Here is a 20,364-nt window from a genome sequence, read left to right on the forward strand (position 1 = left end):
GTCGGCATATTCCAAAGAAGCAGTACCAATAGGATATATATTCACATATACAGGCATAACTTATTTTATTGTGCTTTGCAGATACTGAGTTTTACAGAGTGAAGGCTTGTGGCAACCCTGAGTTGGGAAGTCTGTCAGTGACATTTTTCCAACAGCGTTTTTTCACTTCATGTTTCCGTGCCACATCAGACTTTCTCACTGCTATATATGTTATGATCATCTGTGACCAGTGATCTTTTTCATATTTACCTATTTTATTTATTTATTTGCCTGTGCTGGCCCTGAGTTGTGGCATGTGGGATCTTTAGTTGTGGTATGCAGACTTCTAGCTGTAGCATGTGGGGTCTAGTTCCCCGACCAGGAATGGAACCCAGGCCCCTTAGCCACTGGACCACCAGAGAAGTCCCTGTGATCAGTGAGTTTTGATGTTACTATTGCAAAAAGATTATGACTCATTGAAGGCTCAGTGATTAGCATTTTTCACTGATTAGCATTTTTTAGCAATATTTTTTTTTAATTAAGGTATGTGCATTGGTTTTTTTACACATAGTACAGTACACTTACTAGTCTACTGCTGCTGCTAAGTCGCTTCAGTCGTGTCCGACTCTGTGCGACCCTATAGACGGCAGCCCACCAGGCTCCCCCATCCCTGGGATTCTCCAGGCAAGAACGCTGGAGTGGGTTGCCATTTCCTTCTCCAATGAATGAAAGTGAAAGTGAAGTTGCTCAGTCGTGTCTGACCCTCAGCGACCCCATGGACTGCAGCCCACCAGGCTCCTCTGTCCATGGGATTTTCCAGGCAAGAGTACGGGAGTGGGGTGCCATTACCAGGCTCCTCCGTCCATGGGATTTTCCAGGCAAGAGTGTTGGAGTGGGGTGCCACTGCCTTCTCCCAAGTCTACAGTATAGTATAAAAATAATTGTTTTGCACTGGGAAACCAAAAAATTCTTGTAACTCACTTTACTGTGATACTTTCTTTATTTTGGTGGTCTGAAACCAAACCTATAATACCTCTGAGGTCTGCCTCTTTAGCCTGGAGTAGGAAATGGCAACCCACTCCAGTATTCTTGCCTGGAGAATCCCATGGACAGAGGAGCCTGGCAGGCTACAGTCCTTGGGGTCACAAAAAGTCAGACACGACTGAGCGACTTAGCACGCACTGTCTCTTTAGAGAGAAATTTATTTTAAGGAATTGGCTCATACAAATGTGGAGACTGGCAAATCCAAAATTTGCAAGGCAGGCCAGCAGGCTGGAGACCTGGGGAAGAACTGATGTTGTAACTGGAGTTTAAAGGCCATGTCCTGGCAGACCTCCCTCTTCTTTGGTGGATCTCATTCTTTCTGTCTTAAAGCCTTCAACTGATTGGGTGAGGTCCATCCACATTATAAAGGGTAATCTTCTTATTCAAAGTCTACTGGGTTAAATGCTACTTTCATTGGAAAAGTCCCTAATGCTCGGAAAGACTGAGGGCAGAAGAAGAAGAAGGCATCAGAGGATGAGATGGCTTGATGGCATCACTGATGCAGTGGACATGAACTTGGGCAAACTTCGGGAGATGGTGAGGGACAGGGAGGCCTGGTGTGCTGCAGTCCATGGGGTCACACAGAATCCAACAGGACTGGGTGACTGAACAATAACGACTCATCTAAAAAATATCTTCACAGTGACATCTACAGTGGTGTTTGACTAAATATCTGAGTACGATGGCCAAGTCAACGCTTAAAATTAACCCTCACAGCAAGTAGTCAGAAATCCTGTTTCATGCAAAACAATTGATGCTGATTAGAAACTTTTCTGCTTAGCTACTAAGTCCTCCGAAGAATGTGCTTGGACAGCCTTTTCTTGTGTAGAGTGATGTGTTGTGAATGGGCAGCCTGTGACCTCAGAAAGTCTGCTGCTGGGGAGGCAGTAGGTGGGGATGGAGCTAGTCTGGAGTCCCTTTTATCTGGATGGTGCATCTTGGAGTAGAAGCTCTTTCCCTCCCATCATCTCCTGAGATCAACCTGCTGCTCTGTTGGTCCGGAGACCCAGAGGGATGGGTGGGATAATTTATCTGCAATCCCTCCACCCCTTAATGGCAGAGCAGGAACCTCATCCTACCCCTCCTGGTTCCAGGGCCCTGCCTTATCTACTGCTGCTGGCCTCAGGCTGAACGAGAACGGTCTGGGAAGCCTGGCTTCTGGTGGTGAGACTGCATGAGCGATCATTCGTGGGAGTTTGGGGAGACCCTCTTGATTTGCCTTTGGACATAGTAGGTGCTTGATAAAAATGTGTTTAAGAAAGAAGTAAGCTTCTTAAATAGTCTGCCCTTTAGTTTCTTAAAAAGTAAGCACACATCTATCATCCGATCTAGGAAAGCCACTTTCAGATATTTATCCATGAAAAATGAAAATATGTATCTACCTAAAAACTTGTATGTTTATAGCAGCTTTATTCATAATCACCCCCAAACTGAAACAACCCAAATGTCTACCATTTGGTAAATGGTAAAGCTGGTAAATGAATAAACAAATTCTGGTCTATTTATCCTATAGACTACTGCTCGGCATGAAAAGAAACAAACCACTGATTCGTGCAACAAAATAGATGAATCTTAACTATATTATGCTGAGTGGGAAAGGTCAGGCTCAGAAGACTACATGTTGTGTGAATATCCATTTATTTGATATTCTGGAAAAGGCAAAGCTGTAAGGAATGGACACCATGTCGTTGGTTGCCAGGGCTGGGAGCGGGGTTTGGGAATTGACTACGGAAGGCCATGGGCGATCTTTAGCGGGCGATAGAAATGTTCCATGTTTTGATGGTTGTGGAGGCTACATATCAAAGTTCGTGGAACTCTACATCTGAAAAGGATGAATTTCACTGTCAATAAGTTATATCTCAATTTAAAAAAAAGTTATGACAGCCCATACCTGCCACTCGGGGTGGCCTCTACCTTTAGGTTACATCTTTTAAAAAAGTAAAATTTGAAACATAAAAAGAAAAAGAACCAAGCTTATCCAAGGGCTGGAGTAAGTTTTTGATGGAATCACACACACACACACACACACACAAACTGCACCCAAAACAACTATGTCATCTAGACTGTACTGTAAGTACAGTCATCCAGGCTGTACCCTAAGTACAGTCTGGTACCATAACCCATCTGCTCAGGGTCCCCGCCCTGAGGTCACCTGGGTTCCACATTTTAAACCTCGCACACAAGGTGCATCTGGTTCACCTCACCCCTGGGGTTTATTCCTGGGAGCCAGTCTCCTTGGGTTGCTTCTGAATCTCATTCATTCATGTATATGAGGGTTTAGTAGTATGAACTTGGGGTTTTCTGGGCCATAGACAGGCACTGCCCCTGTGGCTCTTACAGCTCGCTGGGGAAGACAGCTGAGCAAGTAGTTTTGAATGGGTCAGAAGAGGGGTGCAGTGCAGGGTGGTAGAGGAACCTCTTTCCATCTGGGTGACTGGGGAAGGTTTCCCCGGGGGAGGTGACTTCTAAGCTGAGAGCTGAAGGCTGAACGGACTTAACTATGTATGGGCAGGGCAAGGCGCAGCATCTGCAGAAACCTCAAAGATAGAGACGGGAGCAAAGCTGAAGGGTCTTGTGGAGGAGGCGGGGCTGGGGGTGGCCCAGGGCACAGGGGCAGGTGGTTGGCACACCGTGGCTCAGGAAGGGTTAGGGGGCTTTATAATTTTTCTTGGTGGAATTTTTAAAAAATGTATTTCTTTTTAAAAATTTTTATTTATTTAATATTTCTTTATTTTTGAGTGTGCTGGATTTTTTTTGCTGTGTGCGGGCTTTCTCCAGATGCAGGGAGTGGGGGCTTCTGTCTGGTTGTGGCGCATGGGCTTAGCTGCCCCGTGGCACGTGGGGTCTTCCTGGACCACAGGCGGATTGAACCCGTGTCCCCTGCATCGGTGGGCGGATCCTCAACCACTGGGCCACCGGGGAGGTCCTAATGGATTTATTTTAAGAATAGTTTTAGATTTACCAGAAAAGTGAGACGATAGTGTAGAGTTCCCATTTACACACGCATAACTATCACTCACTCACTCACCATTTCCCCTGATACTAACACCTTAACAATAGCATGGTACATTTGATACAATTCATGAACCAATACTGGCACATGATTATTAACTCAAGTCCATAGTTTATTCCGATTCCCATATTTTTTTCTCCTAATGTCCTTTTTCTGTCTCAGGACTCCATCCAAGACAGGACATGGCATTTAGTCCTCACGTCTCCTTAGGTCCCTCTCGGCTGTGACAGTTTCTCAGACTTTCATGTTCATGGTGACCTTGACCATGTTCGTGGTGACCTTGACCATGTTCATTTTGAGGAGGGGACGGGTCAGGTGTTTTGTAGGATGTCCCGTAGTTGAGATTTGTCTGGCATTTTTCTTCTGATCAGACTTATGGGGTGTTGGGAGGGAGATTACAGAGGCTAAATGCCGCTTCCATCACATCATGTCAAGGGTGCTTACTCTCAGCATGGTTTATTCCTGTGCGTGTTGACCTTGATCGCTCGGCTGGGGTTGTGTTTGCCAGATTTCTCCACTGTCAAGTTTCTCTTTTTTCCCCTTTTCCATGTTGCCCTCTTTGGAAGGAAGTCACTGTGGACATACCTCAAGATTGGAGCGCTGTACCCCTTCTTTTACGGGGATTATCTATCCACAAATTTTTGGAAATTTATATGGGAGATTTGTCTCTTCTCCCTCATTTATTAATGTATTTAGTCATTTAGCTATATCACTCTGGACTCAAGGGCATCTATTTTATGAGTTATACAGTGCAATACTACTTTATTTGGTTACTCAGATTGTTGTTTCAACTTTGACCACTGAACCGTTGGCGCTTAGGGCTTTATTTTAAGAAGATCCAGAAGCCCCAAGGCAGGCAGAGATTTGAGCAGATTTGCATTTTTGAAGGATCTCTCCAGCTGCTTGGCAGGGCTGGAGTGGTTTCAGGGTGGATCAGGGCCCCCAGGGTTTAGGGCTCTGTGTCCTGGCCCAGTGGATTGGATGGGATGGGGCAGCTGCGGTCCCATCGCCCTAAGTACATCTCAGCTGTGCCTTCAGGGTTGCCAGCCCCACCCTCCACCCCTTCCATGGCTGCTTTTTACAACAGGGCTGTGGCCTGGATCCAGGGATCCACATAAATCCTGTCTTTTTGCCTTTGCCGGGTCCTTGGAAGTTTTCAAAGCAAGTTTCAAAAATGCACAGATGAAGATTTCATTTCACTGAGATGGAGGTTGTTATTCAGGTCTCGGCTAGAGTCCGAGGTCCCCGCTGGTCTCATGGTTCAGAGATATATCCTTCATCAGTACGATTTCCAGGTTTACCTGGTGGCTCAGTCGGTAGAGAATCTGCCTTCAATGCAGGACATCTGGGTTTGATCCCTGGGTCGGGAAGATCCCCTGGAGAAGGAAATGGCAACCCACTCCAGTATTCTTGCCTGGAAAATTCTATGGACGGAGGATCCTGGCGGGCTACAGCCCATGGAGTCACAGAGAGTCGGACATGACTGAGAGACTAAACCACCAGCGGTGCCCGTTTCCAGCCAGACTTCTCTCGCTGGAGCTGGCACACGCTCTGTGTGTTTCTGTGTTTACTCCATGCTCAGGCGACTGCAGTGGCTTTGTCTTCCCCTTTTTGGGCTTGGAGGGGACCAGGAGGGCATCAAGACCCGGCATCTTAACAAAGAAAGCCCAGGGCACAGCTCATCACAGAATCGACAGATGTTCTGTTCTTGCAAGCACACCGGGTGACTTCCTGCAGCCTCCCCCTGCTTCTGATGGCTGCTGTGGAAATGATGACATCAACCCACATTTCCAGTGCAAATGGCTTTTCTCCGGGGTTTTCCCACCCCACCCCTCCCCCGTGCCCACTGCTAATCATTAGGCCGCAAGCCTCAGGGAGAACAGATGTGACTTTGACAGAGTCCAAGGGAGGGGAGGAGGAAAGAGAGCTTCAGTTTCTCTGCTTCCCAACTCTGCCTGAGCTCGTCCTGGGAGGGACACTGTCCACCAAGGTGGCAGCGCTCCGACAGGCCCCCCTTGCTCCTGCAGCATGGCCTGTCCGTGGCCTTTGTGCTCAGCAGACACTCTGACCTACTAAAGCTGTTTGGAAGGCGTTATGCAGCAATTAATTGAGCTTTGAGAGGCTGAAGCCAGGCACAGCGTCTAAAGATAAAGCATTTCCAGGAATGCAGGTCCAAAGCCCTCACTCTTAACCAAGGCATCCACCGCTGACCGCGGGTTTTGGGACCTCAGGGGGCTTGTGGCAAAGAGCCTGCTGTGTTTGGCGTGTGGGCCAGGCAGACGTGAACTTGAGTACACGAGAGCTGACCTCCCACTCTGCTTGCCGGGGACAGTTGTCCTTGAGGAAACTGTAACTTGGAAACCTGGCCAACGGCTGCCTGCATGGTCCGGAAGGAATGAGACGGGGCAGGGGGTGGGGGGTGGCAGCTGAGCTTCTTGCAAAGAGGAAGCTGGTTCCATGTTGATGCAGGAAGGCCAGGGAACAACATCCCTGAAAAACGCCACCCTGAACGCAGCCAGGGGTTTGGGGAGAGGCAGGCGGTCTGGGCTCACCAGGGTGTCTGGTGAGATGTCCCCAGCCCCTGCTTGCCATCAGCAGCCCCCAAGAGCTCTTGGCTCTCTGTCAATCCTTCTCCTGGATTTGAGAGGTTTGCCCAGCGGGAAAGGGAGCAGAAAGCCCTGCTCCCTGGCCCCACCTAGGGTGGTCCCCTCCTCCTGCCAGGTCTGGGGAGTGGACCCCTTGAGAAATACTGCACATCCTTGCACACAGAGCCAGTTCATTTGTCCACTCACAGCTCAGTGGTTCATTTTGTAGGTGGTAGTTTATCGTGTGCAACTCTTGTGATTCCACGGACTGTAGCCCGTCCATGGGATTTCCCAACCAAGAATACTGGAGTGGGTTGCCATGTCCTCTTCCAGGGGATCTTCTCCACCCAGATATCGAACCCCAGTCTCCTGCATTTGCAGGCGGATTCTTTACCGCAGAGCCATCAGGGAAGCTGATCAGGACCATTCTTGGGTTTGCTGATGATGAGCCACTGCACCAAGCAGACTGGGCTCTGATCCGGCCTCATGGTCCATTTCAGCCACTCTCCTGCCTATCAGACCCACTCTTGCAGGGCAGCCTGGGCATGGCTATGTTGCCAAGCATCCCCATCCTGGCGGGACCAGCAGAGGCCGTCTGACCTGGGCCTCCCCGGCTTTCAGTCATTCTCAAGAACAGGCCCCGGTGTTTGTGAGCTGCTCGGCTTCCCATTGTTTGTGGCGGGCGTATCTGGGAGCTATACCTGACTGACTTCAGCCCTGGCAGCCCAGGGAGGGAGGGAGGCTGGTACCCCCTCTCCAAACTCAGTGCAGCAGAAGGTGGACTTCCCAGTCTGGGCGAAGCCTGCATGGAGTGGGCGGGCCCCATGCTCCATCCCTCAAATTCTTCTTCCCATTTCTGGGGGGCCACCAGGCAGCGCTCCCCTCATCCTGCTTATTGGGGCACACCTGGGAGACCCCCGCTCTGGGCTGAAGTCCCAGGACCCTCTCCAAAGCCTGGAAGGGAGTCCAACCTGATTTGGGGCTTAGTGAGGAGCAGGGGGTGGCCTTGGAAGTTTGCGGAGCCAGTGAGGGCCTGCCTGGCCCAGCTCCGGTTTGGTGGGAGGTATCAGGGCAGCGAGAAGCCTGCAAGCTCACTCCCCATTCCCAGTGGTGCCCCGGACCCTATGTTAGATTGGCTGCCACTTTATAATTGTAGATTTTGCATTTCAAGGGGCTGCTTTTCTTCCAAACCAAGGATATGCCTTTGGACCCTCAGACCCAGCAGGAGGCATAAGGGTGGTTGCCAGGAGCAGGTGGAGAAGGAGACCCCCGAATTGAAGGAGGAGCCAGGAAGGAGACAGAACCCCAGGGAGGTAGAGTGGGAGAAGGGCTCCTTGTCAAGACATGCTCAGCTCAGGGCCCCCCATCTCCAGTTGTGGGGGCCTCTGTTGGTGAGTCCGTTTCTGTTACACTTTGACTCAGGAGATGAAGTCACAGGCGTGATGCTCTGAGCGGCAGGACGTGCTGAGTGCACTGAGTCTCAGTGGTCCTGTAGTGTGTCTTCTGCTTTGTTTCTGTCCATCTGTCCGTCTGGGCATCCCCCTATCCAGTCCTCCACTGGTTTGTGTCCATCCGCCCACTCAGCACACACATCCTGGGTGGATTCTATGCCATATCCCGTGTATGACACAGCATAGGGGAAGGTGCACAGAGTCAGAGAGATGGGCTCCTGGCCCATCTGTGAGCTGTGTGACCTTGGACAAGTTAGTTACCCAACCACTCTGAGCCTTTGTTGACCCATCTGTGAAATCAGTCTGGGTAGTACCCACATCTTGGAGGTAACTGTGAGGAGTAAATGAGGTCAGTGAAAAATGTCGCTTGGTGCTCCGCAGGTGAAAAGTGAATGTTGCTCAGTCGTGGCCAACTCTTTGCAACCCCATGGACTGTACACAGTCTGTGGAATTCTCCAGGCCAGAATACTGGAATGGGTAGCCTTTCCCTTCTTCAGGGGATCTTTCCAACCCAGGGATCGAACCCAGGTCTCCCGCATTGCGGGTGGATTCTTTACCAGCCGAGCCACAAGGGAAGCCCAAGAATACTGGAGTGGGTAGCCTATCCCTTCTCCAGGGGATCTTCCTGACCCAGGAATCGAACTGGGGTCTCCTGCATTGCAGGTGGGTTCTTTACCAGCTGAGCTATCATTTAATCAGCATCAACTCCCCTGATGCCCAGGGGTGCTGGGAGAACGGGGGTAGACAGAGAAGGCTGTTCGGTAGACAGACACAGTGTGATCAGCATGTAGGCTCTCCAGCAGAGTTGAGAACAGAGGACCCAGCAGAGCAGGCTGGAAGGCACCCCGGGGAGGGAGAGCCACACATGCAAGGCCTGGTGGGAGGCTCAACAGTTTCCAGCAGCAGGTTGGGAGAAGCCTAGAGGGACCAGGAGGAGGATGTGGCAGTGATTTTCAGATCTGCAGCCAGGCTGGGAAGTTCCACTAAGTGAAAGGATTGTCTCCTCTTTTTAAGCAGGGGACAGTCAGGACCGGATTTAGTCTGGGGAACTGTCTCTGGAGGCCAAGGAGAGGGTGGATGGCGAGGAGAGGCTGGAAGTCTCTGGACCACTGGAGTTATTACCATGGTCCAAAGGGAGGGGATGGTGGCCTAAACTAGGGCAGTGGCCATGGGATTGGGGAGGATAGGAGTTGATCTTTCGGGCTTGCATTCGTTCATTCTGCTCTGGGCTGGCCTGAAGCCTGGGGCTGGGGGTACAGTGGTGCCCCCAAAGACACAGGCACATTCTTCTGAAGGGGACCCTGCAGGAGTGGCCGTTCCCGGCTGGACTGTGATTCTGGGCAGGAGCTCCTGGACGAGCCTCCCGGTCTCTGAGGCCCTCCCCCAACATTTCCTCCCATCCTGCCCGGGCTGGGCTCAGGGTGGAAGGGGTGTAGGGCCCACATGGTTCCACCCAGCACAGAGCCCCTGGTGTTTTCTTCTGGCTCCTTGGGGATGACTTGCCCACCTTGTGACCCACCTCAGCAGCCCTGACCCCGACTCTGTCTAAAAACCATCTCACTGAGCACCATCATCCCCCGGTGGCTTCGTGAAACCACAGAATCTGAGGCCTTCTCAGGTTTCCATAACACGGCTCCCCACGTTTATTGTCCCCATTGTATAGATGGGAAAGTTGAGGCTCAGTGAGGTCAGGGCCTTGCCTAAGGTCACAAGCTCCTAGAGCAAAACTGAGGTGGGAGGCGTTTGGGTTGGGTCATCTTCGGGACTCCTGCAGGACGCCTGCCAGCTTCTGACTCCGGAATGAGGCACTCTGGGTTTGGTGTCCCAGAGATGCAGTTAAGAGTCAGTGAAGCAGGGGCACGGAGTCCTCCGCTGGACACAGTGACTTACTTTTTCACAAAGCGGCTGCAGCAGCAGGTAATCTGGATGGAGCACTTGCTGTATGCCTGGTGCAGCTGTACTAAGAACTTTTCATATATCATCTCATTTAAATCTTACACTGTCCATGTTGGTGGGAAGGTATGATTATTATCATTTCCATTGCACAGATGAGAAAACAGAAACAGGAGGGTTAAGTAACTTCTTTGGGTCAGTTTAAGGATTCAGATGAGTGAAAACATTCCCCACTCATCTTTTTGATTTAGGTATCTGGGGAAGAGAGTTTAAGTCAGACCTCATTCCTGGGCACCCAGCCTGGCCGTCTCTCCCAGTATCACACACACAGAAATCAGGACTTGCCATCGAGGAGGGTGATGAGGTTGGTGGCGGGGCTGGCACTTGCATGGGATACCAGTGAGAAGATACATCCTTGGGATCACTCCGCTGATCCTTCTTCAGCTCTGGCCTCATGGGAAAGGACTTTGGTTTCTGCCTCTCTCCTCTGTGTCTCTTAAGTACAGATCTGTCCACCCATCTGTCCACCCATAGCTGTTGAAGGTCTCCGAGTGCCAGCACTGGGCATTCTGTGGGGCACATGGGAAGCGTGGCCTCAGCCCTCCGGGAGTGGACCTGGCCCAGACCTCTGCTTTGTAAGGAGAAGCTGGGTGCTGGGGGTGCCTGGGGAAGGCGGCCACCCTAGTTTGTAAGGGTCAGAGCAGGCCCCTCTGGAGAGCGAAGCTGACCTTCCAGAAACCAGGAACCTGTGGTACCCCTGATGCTAGGGGACCAGAGGCATGTTCCTGGGCTGGACAGTCACTGCCCCATGGAAATGTTCACATAAAGTAGGACCCCTTCGTCTTTCTGGATTAATGGCGTAAAGAGATGCAAAAAAAAAAAAAAAAAAGTGAATATACCAAGCACTTAACTCTGCACTCAACTTTTTTTAAGTCATCAGCCTCTGTAAGCTGTCAGGAGACCTAGAAATGTCTCTCACACATTTTCTTAAGGTCAACAGGATGAGGCAGAATTGGGTCAGTCTGTTGTCATGGAAAGAATGTCTTCCGTGGAGAGATCAGTTCTTAAAAATCTGAGTATTGGGGAAAAATAATCCCTTTTCCTCAGGCACAGTTAAAAGCTAATTACATCCAGTGACAGATAGGCAAGTGCCTTGGGAATTACACAGACAGGGCCTGTGGGGGTGGTTATGAAAAGAAGGATGCATTTTTAGGGTTTGGTAGCACATGGAGAAGGCAGGGCACCCCATTCCAGTACTCTTGCCTGGAGAATCCCAGGGACAGGGGAGCCTGGTGGGCTGCCGTCTATGGGGTTGCACAGAGTCAGACACGACTGAAGTGACTTAGCAGCAGTAGCAGCAGCTCATGGGTAGACAGACACATGCCTGCACGCACACGCGCACACACACACACACACACTCATTCACCCCCTCTGCTCTCAGATGCTATGCTAATTATCTCTGAGAAGATGCTCACGGCTGCTATTTCTGGCCCAGCCGTTCTGGATTGCTCTTCTATCCCAGAGCCTTGAGTCAGCAGTTCTGGGCCTCGGTGCTCGGTTTCCACTGCTCCGCTCACAAGTAGGGCAGTCCCGTGTCAGGCTCTGTGTCAAACCGCTCGTCGGGGGTGGGAAGGAAGTCAGTGATTCCAGACTAGCTGACAACCTGGCCGCCCTCCTGAAGGGGCCGCTGCTCCAGGGCAGGGGGCGTCCCAGGGACCCAGCGAAGCAAGGGCCACAGAGTCCAGCACTCTGGCCGCGCTTGTTTGCATTTCCATCTTGGAAGCGTTTCCCCGCTGAACGGCCACGGTGGTGGTGCCGCTGAGGAGAGACCTCCCCGAGTCCAGACGGGCGGCACCTGCACTTCTCAAACCGCTTCTCCAGTCCGGCTTCGGAAAGCAGCTTTGCTGTCCATTTTGGCAGCGGGGAGGTTCCCTCTCTGTTTACCCCTGGATGTTCTGTTTAAAAGGCCTCTTATTCCTGGTACACAGTAGTAAGCTCTAGAGGAACTCTGTGGATTAACACATCGACAGTCCAATCAAATACAATATTTAAGCCCTTCTAACAAGGACTGAAATGTTTTTACAGTGATTTTGCAATATTCGGTTCTTCTTGGAAATAGTTCTCTGGGAAGAAAGATGGATTTCACTGGTTATGTTTTTGGCCCCAGTCAGTTGGTTCTCTGCTCCCTGGCTTGAATGAAATTCCACTATTTCTACACAGAAGCTTGCACTCCGGAGGTTGGAGTTTTAGTTGGCCAAATGTCTACCTGTTTGGTTTTGCCTGTGATCTTAAACTTAGTTGATAAAATTAGCTACAGGAAGGAGTCCAGATTATCTAAAGAAAACTGTTCCCTGAGAAAGGCCACTTGACATGAATCCACTTACTGAATCGAACTTTTAAGGTGATTGTGTGGAAAATGTTTGATTGGGCCTTGATGTTGAAGAAAGAAGTGAAAAAATTATGAAAATGATTTATATTTAACAAAATGTGGACTTTAATGATAACCACATGTTAATGCTTAGCATGAACAAAGGATTTTGGCCATATTTTTCTGGCAGATTTTCAGACTCACATATTCTTCACACTTGACTCCTGCATCTCAAGAACAGTCACTTTTAACATAAATGCTTCAGTTTTAACATAAATGTTTCATTTAATATACATGCTTCAGCAGTTTTCTGAAGGGCTCTTTCCATTTTTGGACGTCCTATCTTGGAAGCTACCTTCTTCCTCATTTTTGAGAGTTTTTCCTCTTCAGTTGTTCACAGATTGCCATTTTTCAATGGCTCTGGGTGGCTTTTGAGCAATTCATCAGGGTCAGATTCGTCCACTTCATGGTGTCCTGCAGCTTCTGCTAGGTTTGCAGTTTTCTTTGCAGTTGGTGGTGGTGTATGCTGCTGCTGCTGCTAAGTTACTTCAGTCGTGTCCGACTCTGTGCGACCCCAGAGACGGCAGCCCACCAGGCTCCCCCATCCCTGGGATTCTCCAGGCAAGAACACTGGAGTGGGTTGCCATTGCCTTCTCCAATGCATGAAAATGAAGAGCAAAAGTGAAGTCGTTCAGTCGTGTCTGACTCTTAGCGACCCCATGGACTGCAGCCCACCAAGCTCCTCCGTCCATGGGATTTTCCAGGCAAGAGTACTGGAGTGGGGTGCCATTGCCTTCTCCGGTTGGTGGTGTATATTTCCCCACAATCAACGAGAGACCCTGGCAAGGACTCGTGAAGCCAGGAGGATGTGAGGGACAGCTGAGTCCAGAAGTGGCTGCTTTGTTGATGAACATCTTCCAAGGCTGACCTTGGCTTCCTCTTTGTAACCTTCACCTTACGTAACTATAGAAACACTTGAGTCTTTTCAGGAGCATAAATGAGGGGACCCTCTCTGCAGGATGGGACAACCAGAAATATATCCTCAGGGAAGTTCATTTATTTTTTCAATATCATTTTTTGATGTGGACCATTTGTAAAGTTTTATTGAATTTGTTACAATGTTGTTTCCATTTCATATTTTGGTTTTTTGGCCTTGAGGCATGTGGGATCCTAGCTCCTAACCAGGTAGCAAACCCTCACCTGCCTGCACTGGAGGGCAAAATCTTAACTACTGGACCACCAGGGAAGTCCCTATCCTTCCCAGAACTTCTGATTGTATTAATTGGTGGTGGAGCTGGGTAGCTGCTGATGTGCTTGCTGAAGTAGCCACATGAAACTGAAGGTCGTGTTGGTGGAAGGATATTGTTGAAGGCACTGTCTACTGTATACACCATCTCCTCATGGAGAATCCATAGGAATGAACATATTGAGAATGGCAATCATGCAAAAAGCTGTTTATCCATGGAATGGCCGTTAAAATCTGCTAGGTTTTATGAATTGTGTAACTGAAAATGATTGTTTCCCTTTTTGCTTGTTGTTGTTGTTCAGTCGCTCAGTCGCATCTGACTCTTTGCGACCCCATGGACCAGCACACCAGGCTTCCCTGTCCATCATCATCTCCCAGAGTTTGCTCAAAGTCATGTCCATTGAGTTGGTGATACCGTCCAACCAGCTCATTCTCTGTCATCCCCTTCTCCTCCTGCCTTCAATCTTTCCCAGCACCAGGGTCCTTTCCAACTAGTCAGTTGTTTGCATCAGGTGGCCAAAGTATTGGAGCTTCAGCTTCAGCATCAGTCTTTCCAATGAATATTCAGTGTTGATTTCCTTTTTGCTTTGGCTGCTGGGGAAGTTAGATCCAGGCCTGCAGCTGACTCCAGCCAGGGCTCAGATAAGTCCTTTCAGGATAAGCTCACTCTCTCTGGCTTTTATCTAACTTTTCTTTCAAGATTCTTTTGCTGTCTTGAGTTGCAAGCTTGAGTCATTTCTTGAAATGAGGTAGGATATATTTTCTAAAATGTTATCTCAAGAGTGTCTTCTACCATTTCCATCTCAAAAGAGCTGAATTTATTTGGTAAAGAAAGAAGGATTTTAAGGCTTTTATTTAATCTTTTGGGATGTGGTGTTTGTGTTACTGATTTCTTTTTCATATGTGATGAGACTTCTTAACACAGTGCTGTCCTAACTTTTGCGTAGCCCTGGGTTTTAGTGTTGGCTTGCTTTCCTTCCTTCTTGTAGGAATCAAAGATGTAAAATGTATCCTGAATTCTTAATTTTAAAATAAAAGTGAGTCTTGGGACTTCCCTGGTGGTCCAGTGGTTAAGATTCCACCCTCCCAGTGCAGGGGTCTCGGGTTCGATCCCTGGTCAGGGAACTAGAGCCCCATATACTGCAGCTAAAGAGCCTGCATTCAGCTATGAGGATCCTGCATGCCACAATTAAGACCCAGTGCAGCCAAAAAAAAAAGAGATGAGTCTTATCTCTCTTTACTGATTCCTTTTCTAGCACATTCTGGGTTGCCTTCCTGGATCTAATACCAAAATCCTCAGCCTTTACCTTGTATCATGTTGTTCAGTTGCTGAGTCGTGTCTGACTCTTGGGACCCCATGGACTGCAGCACGCAGGCTTCGCTGTCCTTCACTATGTCCCGGACTTTTGCTCAAACTCATGTCCATCGAGTCAGTAATGCCATCCAACCATCTCATCCTCTGTCGCCCCCTTCTCCTCCTGCCTTCAATCTTTCCCAGCATCAGGGTCTTTTCCAATGAGTCAACTCTTTGCATCAGATGGTCAAAGTATTGGAGCTTCACCTTCAGCATCAGTCCTTCCAATGAATCTGAAGGATTGATTTCCTTTTGGTTTGACTGGTTGAATCTCCTTGCTGTCGAAGGGATTCTCAAGAGTCTACTCCAGCACCGCAGTTTGAACAGCATCAGTTCATTGGTGCTCAGCTGTCTTTATGATCCAACTCTCACATCTGTACAAGACTACTGGAAAAACCATAGCTTTGACTATGCGGACCTTTGTCAGCAAAGTGATGTCTGCGTTTTTTGATATGCTGTCAAGGTCTGTCATAGTTTTCCTTCCAAGGAGCAAGCATCTTTTAATTTCATGGCTGCATCATAACAGAAATGAAATTTTCCCCCATGAAGAGTAGTAGCTGTTGGAGTGGTCCTTGCTTGAAAGGATCTTTGAAAGATCTCAGGTGTAACTATGGTAAAGGAGGTGAAAAAAGCATAGAAGATCAGCGCTTTTCAAAGAGTGAGCAAGAGCACCCTGGAAAAGATGGGGTTCTACCTGAGCTGGCTCTTCAACCCAAGTTAACCACTCAGAGTCCCCAGGGTGACCACATGAGATTCAATGTTGGAGTGTAGAAGACAGTCAGATCTAAAAATGAGGGAACCTGACGATGAGATCAGTAGCTCAGTCGTGTCTGACTCTTTGCAACCCTATGGACTGTAGCCCGCCAGGCTCCTCCATTCATGGGATTTTCCAGGCAGGAATACTGGAGTGGGTTACCATTTCCTACTCTAGGGGAATCTTCCTGATCCAGGGATTGAACCCAAGTCTCCTGCATCTCTTGTGTAGGCAGATGAATTCCTTACCACTGAACCAGCTGGGAAGCCTGACAAGCTCCTCCCTTTTCTCTATTCATCGTAAGAATGAAGACTTTTGCCAGGGCAGGCCAGAGAGCAGGGACGCCAGACACAGGCACAGGATACAGTGAGATTCCGATGAGGCGAGAAAGCACCAAAGCTAAAATTTGCTGGAGGTAGCACATGGAGGGGGACATCTGTGGGCTGGAGGAGACTTACGCCTCGTAGAAGCTGGCCGGGAGCTGGGCCCTGATGCACAGGAGGAACGGGGGACCTGGGCCCTGCTCCAGTGCAGGATGGACCCAGTGTTGGGATCAAGGCCAGGATATTGAATTGGGAGTTTCTCCTAAAGACAGTGGACAACTTTTGGAGCAAGGCTGTGCGACATAAAAGCTGTGTCTTCAAAAGCCCAGGAAAATGGACCCCAAACGTAAACCCTGGATGGATAAAGTGCCAGCAGCGTGCCACTCTTGACCTGCAGGCCGGTCTCCTGCTCGCTGGTCAGCTTCGCTTGTCTCACGCTCCTGTTTACCTACGGTTGCTGAACATGGGCCTGAACTCGGGTCTGAAATCAAAGGGCTCCCAGCTTTTACAGTCCTTTATTTTTTCTTTTTATGTATTTGGCTATGCCGGGTCTCAGTTGGGATCTTCGATTTTTGTTGCGGCATGTGGGATCTAATTCCCTGACCAGGGAATGAACCTGGGTCCCCTGCACTGGGAGTGTGGAGTCCCAGCCATTGGGCCACCAGGAAAGTCCGCAGCTCTTGCAGTTTTAGGCAAGGCAGCATGTGACAAGCTGGGTGGAGTTGTGGGGTGTGCAGCTGGACTTCCTGGGTCTCAGTTGAAGGAACAAGTTGCAAGCGGGTGGTGATGCTGGAACCTATGGAAAGGTCAGCTTCCTAAAGAGAAGGTCCACGTGCTTTTGTGCAGCCTCTCTGCAGTACCCCCACTAGCTGCCCCCCCGGCCCCCCCCCCTGCCCCGCCCCGTGATGGTGAAGGCGAGAGACTTGAAGAAACAGGACCTTGCCCGGGCCCGTTTTCCATCTGTATTTACATTCCCAGTGCTCTCCAGATGGATTTTCCTGTGATCTGACCTACTTTCTTTTAGCAAGTGTGCACAGGCTAATTAGCAGCACAGGGGTCCATTGGTCTTGTTTGTAGAGCGTTGCTGCTATGGCAACTGGAGACTTCCTTGAGGCTGGAGGCAAAGATAAAGCCGCTTAAGTGTGTTTTCCTTGGGGTGTCAGAGGTGCTTCAAATTACTTGCCCTTTCTGACTATGTGTGGTTCAGTCCCTTGGACTCGAGTGGGATTTCAGAGTCTGTATCATATATCTTATCTCTCAGCTACAAGGATTGGGCAAGTTTGCTGAACTTTCTGGTACGTATGTGTCAGGAAGTAACTTGAGAACAGACTCATCTTCTATAGGCCAGGCAGATGCTAAGTGCACTAGTAAATGTGGAATCTCTAATTGTTCTAGAAATGATGGGTGCTTTCTTGGATTTATGTAGGTTTCTAGGATGTTTTGGGGACATCAGTAGGAGGGTTGGCAGTGGAGCCCATCTAAGTGGGCTTAGCCTACCTTTAGCATCCTAGAATATGCATGCTCTGGTCCAGAGGGTGACAGAGGGAGGGACCTCAGGGTCTCCCTGGTAGCTCAGTGGTAAAGAATCCACCTACCAGTGCAGGAGACGCAGGTTCCATCCCTGATTTGGGAAGATCCCTTGGAAAAGGAAATGGCAACCCCACTCCAGTATTTTTCTTGCCTGGGAAATCCCATGGACAGAGGAGCCTGGTGGGCTACAGCCCATGGAGTTGCAGGAGTCAGACACGACTTAGCAACAAGGGCCATGGTTAGAAAGTCTGGGCATCCCTGATTTGGTGGAGAGAGGAGGTGCCCTGTTGTGGTGGCCTCTGCCCCTCCCAGGGTGGCCAGGGTAGAGTCTGGAGTGTGGGCTGGGCGTGAAGAGGCGGTAAGGAAGGGAGGAGCGGCCCCCTGAAAGCAGCGGTCTGGGAAGGAAAGTCGGGATGAAGCAGAGCGCACTGATAGGTTGTCTGCAGCCTCAGCTCCAGCCAAGGGCCTGGCCCAAGTGAGTGCTCAGTGCAGGTTTGAATACACTAGGGAATGTGTGATTGCAAGGCTAGCTGCTGGCATTTTAATAATTTGGGGTGGAATCTGTGCTTTCTTATTGTGCAAACCCATTATTTAGCTTCCTTGGCCATCACTTGGGGTGGGGGTGGGTGAAGAAGAGAGGATTTGGAGGCAGTAAACAGGCCAGAGTGGGATGTAGCCAGTGGTTTCTGAGCTATCAGTGGTTCCTGTGGATAACAAGAACCCAGGAGCTGGGTTAAATGGCCCTGAAATTGTTTCGAATTTCCTTGGTCTAACTTGGAGAGTTGTTTCTTTCTTTCTTTTTTTTATCTTTTCCCTTCTTGTTAGTTATTCTTGGTCCCTTAGCCCTGTATCTTAAACAGCCTGTCTTGGTTGGTCCGCTTGGGCCGCTATAACACAAAGAACTTGAGCCGGGTGACTTCAACAAAAATGTTGATTTCTCACAGTTGTGAGGCGGGAAGTCCGAGATCAGGGTGTAAGCATGGTCGGGTTAAAGAGAGCCCTGCTTCTGGTGTGCAGATGGTTGCCTTCTTGCTGTGTCCTTGACATGGCAGAGAGAGAGATTATGTGTCTCTTTCTCCTTTGGTCGCTGTAGTTCTAAGTCGTGTCTGACTCTTTGCGACCCCGTGGACTGTAGCAAGCCAGGCTTCCCTCTCCTTCACTGTTTCCCAGAATTTGCTCAGATTCATGTCCAATGAGTCGGAGATGCTAGACACTTGTGACTTAATCTAACCTAATTACATCCCAAAGGCTCCCTCCGGATACCATCAAATTGGTATCAGGGCTTCAGTATATGACATTTTGGGGGTAGATACATTCAGTCCATAGCATGGCTCTTTTCCTCTCTAATCACTCCCCCTCTCCACGTTTTATACGTTTTCCTTTTTTTTTTTTTTCTGTAGGCTGAATTACTAGATAACCAAGCTTGTTTTATTATTATTATTTTTGGGCTGCACTGTGTGGCATGCAGGGATCCAAGTTCCCTGACCAGGGATCAGACCCATGCCCCCTGCAGTGGAAGTGTGTCGTGTTAACTGCTGACTGCCAAGGAAGTCCCCAGGCTTGTTTTGAACTGTGTGTAAAGTAAACCATCAAATGTCTTAAATGAGAGTCTGAAAAGTTCTTCCAGAAGTTTATTATACAAACTAGTAACGCATGGATTTCAGTTGCATTGACCTCAACGGCATCCAGATTGTTTTTCCACTGGTTCTTGGCCATGTTGTTAACATCACTGCGATGGTGTCAGTGACACACAAATGAAGTGTCACTAGGTCGTAACTTTACGATTGTTGAGATTCTAAATAAAAGCCCTTCGCTGCAATGCCCCCTCATTATCTATGTGGTGCTGTGCTTAGGGAAAAATGTTTCTAATAAAGAAGGAAGGAAAATTAACACCGCTCAAGCACCAGTTAGTCCTGGTCCCGGGATTTCATATATATAATTAGGTTTTCCTAATACTCTGCAAAACAGATGCTTTCTCTCTCTTGCCAGCTGAGGAAGCAGTGGTTCAGTACCGTCAAGCATTTGGCTCAAGGCCACACACCAAACGAGGGAGAGGTCAGGATTTGACCTCCTGTCTCATTTCAAAGCCCTCTCTAGTTATTGCAGCAGACCCCTACCTGTTACGGATCAGGACACTTGGAAGGTTTGGTGCTTTTCTGTATCATGAAAAAAATGAGCGGATGAATTCTAATTGTTGTTTCTCATTTTTTCCCTGTGTATTTTCCTAGGGCTGGGTTTGGCTACAGGCCATAGATACCATCAGTGCCCAGGGAAGTGGTCACTTTCCTCAAAAGGTGAAGTCTAGGTTTGTTGTTCTTCGGTCGTTAAGTTGTGTCTGACCCTTTGGGACCCGGTGGACTATCGAACACCAGGCTCCTCTGTCCTCCACTGTCTCCCTGAGTTTGCTCAAATTCATATCCATTCAGTCAGTGATACTATCCAAGCATCTCATCCTCCGTCGCCCCCTTCTCCTCCTGCCTTCAGTCCTTCCTAGCCTCAGGATCTTTTCCAAAGAGTTGGCTTTTCACATCAGGTGGCCAAAATATTGGAGCTTCAGCATCATTCCTTTCAATGAACACTCTGGGTTGATTTCCTTTCGAATTGACTGGCTTGATCTCCTTGCTCTCTGAGGGACTCTTTAAGAGTCTCCTCCAGCACCACAATTCAAAAGCATCAATTCTTCGGCGCTCAGCCTTCTTTATGGCCCAACTCTCACATCCGTACATGACTACTGGAAAAACCATAGCTTTGACATAATGATCTTTGTCGGCAAAGTGATGTCTCTGCTTTTTAATATGCTGTCTAGGTTTGTCATAGCTTTCCC

At 49.1% G+C, this 20,364-nt stretch overlaps 1 protein-coding gene across 21 annotated transcripts in view; it reads left to right on the forward strand.

The window, feature by feature from the left end:
* The window catches only part of TACC2 (transforming acidic coiled-coil containing protein 2), a 234,437-nt gene that overhangs the window by 134,420 nt on the left and 79,653 nt on the right, over positions 1 to 20,364 (forward strand). The window lies entirely within an intron of this gene.

This window comes from Bos javanicus, chromosome 26, assembly GCF_032452875.1.
Source record: "Bos javanicus breed banteng chromosome 26, ARS-OSU_banteng_1.0, whole genome shotgun sequence".
In the NCBI taxonomy this organism is placed as follows: domain Eukaryota; kingdom Metazoa; phylum Chordata; class Mammalia; order Artiodactyla; family Bovidae; genus Bos; species Bos javanicus.